We start from the raw sequence: 7,198 nt of genomic DNA, 5'->3' as shown, positions 1-7,198 counted from the left end.
ATCCCCCAATGTCCTCCCCATCCCCATAAGCATCCACCGTGTCCTCCCCCTCCCCATGGGAGCATCCCCCAATGTGCTGGCCCCTCTCCCCAGGGCCCATCTCCTGGTGCTCTCCAGCCTCTCTGCCCACATTCAGCCCCGCTCCAGCCACACGCTGGCCCATGCTCACCTCCCACACCTGCCAGCCCCCCGCCTGGCACAGCCACCTGCCTCCCAGCCACCTTCCCCCTGTCAGTGTCTCCCGACATCCTGGCGTCAGGTCACCACGGGAGACAGGCCTACAACTCCCACTAGACAGACAGGTCTCTGAGAGCGAGATTCCGCCCCTCCATCCTTTGTATCCTCAGCCCCAGCAGACTGGCTGCATCCTGCGGGTGCTCAGAAAATGTCGGAATGAAAGAATGAACACCAGCGGTCCAATAACAGCTCCCGAGAAGAGACCTGTTTTGGAGCTCCTGACCTTCCACAGAGCCGTGGGGGAAATTCTAGTCTGTGAATGGAAAACTTGGCAGTCAGGCCCCGTGACGAGAGTCCAGGAGGGGTCAACAGGATACAGATGCAGGTGACCAAGCTGGGAGGGGCGCGCGGGACCTGAGTGAGGAGTGGGCGGCCTGAGAGAGATGAGAGGAGGGGCGTGCGTGCGGGTGGGAGGGGTCTGCGAGGGCCGCTGGGCCGGAAGCGCCGGGAGGCAGCCGCAGTGGCCGGGGCGGGGGAAGAGCTCTCTCTACGCAGGAAAGAGGGGCAACAGCACCAAAGCAGCAGGGGTGGCGAGTGGACGTGAACTGAAAGGTCCTCGCGAGCGAGGGCAGTTAGGACGGGGACCTCCAGGGGCTGCTGGGAACACCTAGAAGTGCCGAGGAAGCGAGGAAGTGGAAGCCAGGTGTGCGTTGCCCTGGGAACGAGAGGCTGGATGGCGGCTGCAGGGGCCGCTTCTCCCACCCTGATAGCACCTCTGGGGTCTCGCGGCCAAGTGAAGCCTGAGCCCTGGGGCCCCTCCCTCCTGCAACCCTGGCTCCCCGGTCCCTGCAAGTCCCCACAAGGGGCCTCACTTTACCTCTGACCAGCTGGAGGGGGCAGCAGGCTGTCAGGCTGGACCAGTCACATCGTGGCGGCTCAAGAGCCCCAAAGCCCACCATCAGAGCCCCTCCTTCCTCATCCCCACAGGGACCCCAAAGGTCCAGGATGAGGCCCCTCCCTGGAGCCTGTAACTCTCAGGGAGAGCAATGAAAAACCAGAGACCAAGTGTCCACTGCAGATGAATGGATAAGCAAGAAGTGGTCCATCCATACAGTGGAATGTTATTCAGCCTTTAAAAAGCAGGAGATTCTGACACGGGCTGCAGCACAGATGAACCTTGAAGACATCATGCTAAGTGAGATAAGCCCGTCACAGAAGGGCAATCCCGTATGATGCCAGTTATATGACGGACCTAAAGTAGTCAAGTTCACAGAGGCAGAAGGTAGAAGGGTTATTGCCAGGGGCTGGGGAGAGAGGGGGGGATGGGGAGTTAGTGTTCAATGGGGACAGAGTTTTAGTTTTGCAAGATGAAAAGAGTTCTGGAGGCGGTGATCGCTGCAGAACGAAGCGAACGGACTTAATCCCACTGAACTACACACTTCCAAAGGCTTAGGATGGGGGCTTCCCTGGTGGCGCAGTGGTTGCGAGTCCGCCTGCCGATGCGGGGGACGCGGGTTCGAGCCCCGGTCCGGGAAGGTCCCACGCTGAGCCTGCACGTCCGGAGCCTGTGCTCCGCAACGGGAGAGGCCACAACAGTGAGAGGCCCGCGTACCGAAAAAAAAAAAAAAATGGTTAGGATGTAATTTTGATGTCATGTGTATTTTACCATGATTAAGAAAAGAGAGAGAGAAGCACCAAACCCCTAAGCCAAGAAAAAGCTCCCCAGATGGCCTTTCGGCACCCTGACACCCACCGTGGAGAGCCCAGCACACACCCTCTTTGTCCGGGGCGGACTCTCCCAGGACATGGCGGGCCCAGACAGGAACACTAGGCCGAGGGCTGTAGCGCCAGGGTCTCTTCCCTGGTTCTAGGTGGAAATGCCAGCAATGAGGGTTCCATGCCCTCTGCATGCCTCATCTCATGCCAAATGCTCTCTTGCTGATGGCATTAACCCCCTTTAAAAGAAGCTTCCAAAGTTTCTATCTCCAGCCCAGGCCTCTCTCTCGAGCCCCAAGCCTAGCTGCCATCTGGACATATCGGCATAGACCATTTCCACCTGGGACAGGTTCAAGGCACATCTGTGTCCTTAGCCCCCAGCCCTCGCTATAGGGTCACCGTCCACTCTGACCCCCCAACAGACATCCACAATTCTTCACCCTTCTTTAACATCCCACGTCCAACTAGTTACCAAACCTGCCAACTCCACCCTGAAAACGCCACCTCCACCCCGCCCGGCAGGAAAACAGACACAACGTAACCCAAGGAAACATTTTTAACAGTCAGAGGCCCGGAGAGCAGAGCCACAGGCAGCCTGTCTGGCGAGGGTTGTTCACAGCTGCAGCAGCTGTTGAGACCCTGTCACCAGGGCGACCCTAGATTCCTACTCAGCGTGGTGCTACGCCCTCAGCCTCGGGTGCATATCGCCCACCGCCTCTTTCATTTCCCCAGAGGCACCCCGAGGGCGGCCAATGCTCCCACACGCCCCCCCCACCCACCATCATCCACAGGGGGAGTTCAAGACGGTTCAGCTTGGGTTTACGTTGGGGGCAGCGCTTGTGGACGGACCATTTCCGCATTCCTGACGCCCAGCCCTGCCTTGAAGCCCATGCCTGCCTTGCAAGGGCCCAGCCTCTGTGGGGGGACACGGACGACACACAGCCTTGGTGGCTTCTCCAAGGGAGGCCCAGGGAGCCTGCGTGCTCTGTCTGCTGACCAGGAGATTCATTTATTTGTTATGTTGGGCAACGAAGAGAATTTTTAAAACACAAAACAGCAGGAAGCTTCCCAAAGGCTTTGGGGGGGTGGGAGCTTCGGTGGCAACAAGACAGACCCCCTGCCGTGAGCCGTCCTCCCCTCGGCACTGCCAGGAAGGACCCTCACCTCCAAGTACGGAAGAGTACCCTTACCCCGACTTGCCCTCCAAAGTCTACCTCTTGGAGACTTAATGCTTCCCCTAAGTGCTTTTCAGAAAGTACTTACAGGTGGCTGACATCACGTCTGAGATTTGCTTCCAAATAACCCAAGACGAGTGTGGGCATGTGTGCGTATGTGTGGGCATGTGTGTGTATGTGTGGGCATGTGTGTGTATGTGTGGGCATGGGCATGTGTGCGTGCACATACGTATGTGTGTATGCATGCTGACACTTGAAGCTGGTGAGGGAACCTTATATTTCTCACAACTTTGGTATATGTTTGAAATTTTCCATAATAACAACAATTTTTCATTAAAAAATTAACAAATGCTTCCTGAAGAAAAGGCTAAGTTGATGGAGGTGGGAGACTACTGGTTAAGGGTCTGGGTGCCAAAATCAGGTTTAGGGTTTTCCTCCACCAAACAGTGGCAAAACTCTAACCTTGGCCAAGTCACGTGGCTGTTCCAGCCTCAGTAGAAGGTGGACGACGGGAAAACCCACTCACTGCCCTGGGTTCTTAGGAAGAGGACAAGGGTTAAGGACTCAGATCAGAGTCTGCTAATAGTGCAGGGTATAACCCTGTTTTCCTCTGCCATTATTATTATTGTATCATCGTCATGACCAAACAAGGTCGTACCCACGAAGCACTTACAGCACGGTGCGTGGCACTTACTAAAGCAGAATTTTCACTCTTAGATTGGGAGGGATGCTATCAGATAAGAGGGAAATGGGAGAGCACTCGGCTGAAAGTCCAAAATAAAGGTCCTTTTAAGTCTGGATTTCATCGGTCAGGCTCGTGGGGGAAGGACGAGGTCCACCTCTAGGTGGACCGAGGCGCACCTGTACCTGCTCTGTGCTTCTGTCTGATAAAGGTGCTCAATTCTCAAACTTTTCAGGAGCTAAAAGATAAATCGGGCCTGAAAATCAGCCACCACCTAGTTCCTGGGAAGAGTTGTTGCAAAATTCCCAGACTAAGCTCTTGAACACCGTAAGAACCACAGGTTTTGCTGAGTGTGAAAAGGCGTGAGCAGGCAAGTCTCTGCTCACCCGGGAGGAGGAGGAAGGCGCGAGAAAGGACAGGCACAGCATGGGGGAGCACAGCATCCTTCCTCCTCGGCGAGCAGTGGGCAGCGCGGGCCTCCACCAGCTGGACGCCCACCACGCTCCCCCGACCCGTAGGAAGATGATTCCCCGGGGCGTGTCAGAGTTTTACCGGGCAACCCAAGGGAGCCCACTGAAGGGTGGTTTCAGCCTTACTGGAGCAGCCCAAGGAACGCAGCCTCGCCCAGCTCCAAAGTGACATCACCCGGGACCCCGGGCAGGACCCCTTCTCCCTACCAGGCCTGGAGCCCCCAGAACCCACTGATTCTTCCTAGAGCCCCGAGCTCCCTGAAGCCAGGCCTGCCCCTGCTCTTGACTGTCAGATCCACTGTGGTCAACGTGCCTCTGCTTTTATTCTCTCTGCTTCCCTGGTGGCAGCCAGACCGGGAAAGAAAAGGAAGTTTGTGCAGTTACTGCATTTACCACTCCACACCGCCCCATCTATCTCTCTTGCCTCCCCTCTCTCTCCATCTACTGGGTAGAGCACTCCCTGCAGAAAACAAAGCAGTAAGCGAACAAGAGAAGTGTTTAAAATGATCTAATCCAGCCCATCACTTTACAGCTGGGGAGATGAGAAGTGCCTGGCCCATGACCTCAGCACTGGTGACAGTAACCAAACTTGGTCCACAGCCCCTGGCTGCACGGGATGGGTAAGCCAGCCACCCTCTCTGGGCCTCTGCAGGGAAAGGAAGGGTTGGCCCAGATGCATGCCCTGTAGGTAACACAGGGCTTCCCTAGCCCCATGACTCCTCAGTGGGGGAGAAGTCTGCCTATACCCCTCACACCTACTCGAGCACGCTTTCCACAGTGGGAGTGGGGGGAGTGCCAGGAAGGGGTGCAGCAGAGAAGGTAGGGGCAGCCCCGCCCCCTTCCTTGCTTGCAGTCCACACACCCAGACCAAGGTTACAGGTCTGCCTCCCCCCGAAATGTTCTGCCCAGGACAGAATTCTTCCAAGGATACCAACCTTTAATCAGCAGAGATGGCATTTTTACCATCAACACCTGTTAAAACTCAACTCATGACCCGCTACTGGCTGGAGCATTTACTTAAATATTACTCACTCAGGAAGCAGCCCCTGCCAACTCACCTCCAAACCGTACAGTTCATTCTCAGAGAAAAAGAGAGAGGGAGGGAGGAGCCTGAGCCCTCCTCGGCTGGTACCAGCAGAACTGCCCGAGTCCCCGGTTCCCCTGCTCCCGGGTCCAGCGCAGCGCTCTTTTGCGAACCGAGCAGGGAGAGTCAAGGTAAGCAGATCTCAGGAGCCAGCAGTCGCACTGCCAGATTACCATGGATGGCACACACTCACCACACAGACACACACGCAGAGGCACTCAGAGGTGCACGCCAACTCACACAAGGACACACTCACACATGCACGCAGAGACACACAGACACACACGAGCACATATACATTCGTACACTTATTCACGCACACACACACAGAGACGGGCTCACGCAGACACACTCTCACACAGCCCTCCCCCACACAGACGTACACTCAGCACACACCATACACTCACACACACGACTCGCAGTCTCTCCCCGCAGACCAAGCCACCGCGCCGCCAGGGCCGTGAGCATTCCGAGGAGCCTTTGCCTTGAACTTGAACAGGACAATAACCGCCGACGGCCCCAGGCTGCTCCGGTTTTTCCGTTTTAATCGATTTCCTGACAGAACTCTTCGGCTCTCCCTTGGTGGCCGGGAGAAGCCGCGGCGGCTCCGGGGCGGCGGGGAGGGCGGCACCGCCCGGGGTGTTGCCCGGCGGGCTCCCCGGGGGAGGCGCTGCGGGCAGGGCTGGGGAGCCCCGAGGGGGCTCGTCGCGCTGCGCTGCGACCCCGGGGGGCGGGAAAAGCGAAAGTAACTTCGCGGAGCGGGGTCGCGCTGCCCCCCGCCTCGGCCGCAGGGATGGTCCCGGGAACGGAGGCCCCCGGGAGGGCCGGCACCTACAAGTCGGCGGGGGCCGCCGCGCGTCCCGAGCCCCTTCCTGAGTCTGCAGCTGCCGAGGCTCAAGCCCGGGTGCGACGGTCGCCGGGGCCGCCGGGACTCCCGCCCCGTCTCGTCCCCCCAGGTGGGACCCGGGGCCGCAGGACCTGCCCGCGCCTGCGGCGGCAGCGGCGTCGGGCGGCGCCCCGGCCCCCTCTCCTGAGACCCGCGGCGGGAGAAGGGCTCCCCGCGCACCCCAGCCGGGCCCCACTGCCCGGCCCCGCGCCCGGGTGCCCACTCGGTCCCCAAGTGCGATCCCCGCGCGCACCCGGCCCGGCCCCCCATCCACCCACCCAGTCCCCGTGCCTGGCCCTGCCTACCGTTCCGGGGAGGACGCCGCCGCCGCCGCCGCCGCCGCCGCCGCCTGCTCTCCGGGGCCAAGGAGGCTCCCGCCGCCGGGAGAGAAGCCGTCTCCTCCCCGCGGCCCCGGCGCCAGCGCCTGGAGCCTGGTTCCTGCGAGCGCGCGGGCTGCCGAGCGCGACTCCTGTGCGAAGAAGGAAAAGCACCCGTAGGCTTTAAAGTGAAAAAAAGGAAAGCGCCGGGGGGCGGGGCCGGGCCGCCCCCGCCCCGCCCCCCGGCTCGGCCTCGGGCTCCGGCTCCGGCTCCGGCTCCGGCTCGGGCTGCTGCGCGCTGGGCGCTGCGCGCGGCAGCGGGGGCGGCTGCGGGGGCGCGGGGCGGGCGGTGTGTCACGTGCCCGGCGCTCGCTCGGCCGCCCCCGCCGCCGCCCCACCCGGAGGCCATCGGGGCGCGCGGGGCTGCGGCCGAGCTGCCGCGCGGGGCGGCGCCGAAGCTGTGGTCCCTCCGGAGGCGTCTTTGGGAAACGCCGGGCAGCCTCCGCTGGGCAAGAGGCCGGAGTTGCAACACCCGGAGGGCCGCGGCGGCGCTGGGCCCGGAGTGGGGGCGGGGGGCTTACTAATAATAATTTTTGTAATCTCTTGGGAGGATCAGTGTTGTTTCAATAACCTCGGGAGCAAGGCCTTGCTTGCCTCATTTCAAATTCCCAGCAGCTTAAAGTTCCGTAAT

The 7,198-nt window shown here is 60.1% G+C and overlaps 1 protein-coding gene across 2 annotated transcripts in view; it reads right to left on the bottom strand.

The window, feature by feature from the left end:
• The window catches only part of SPSB1 (splA/ryanodine receptor domain and SOCS box containing 1), a 71,542-nt gene extending 64,815 nt beyond the window's left edge, over positions 1–6,727 (bottom strand). For both annotated transcript variants that reach the window (XM_055082160.1, XM_055082159.1), the window contains exon 1: positions 6,496–6,727. The gene's annotated coding sequence lies outside the window, so the exon portion shown is untranslated. The remainder of the gene's footprint in view (positions 1–6,495) is intronic.
• Between the last annotated feature and the right edge of the window lie 471 nt (positions 6,728–7,198).

The sequence above is a fragment of the Physeter macrocephalus genome, unplaced genomic scaffold, assembly GCF_002837175.3.
Source record: "Physeter macrocephalus isolate SW-GA unplaced genomic scaffold, ASM283717v5 random_22, whole genome shotgun sequence".
Taxonomy (NCBI): Eukaryota; Metazoa; Chordata; class Mammalia; order Artiodactyla; family Physeteridae; genus Physeter; species Physeter macrocephalus.
This window is presented reverse-complemented; position numbering and strand designations above follow the sequence as displayed.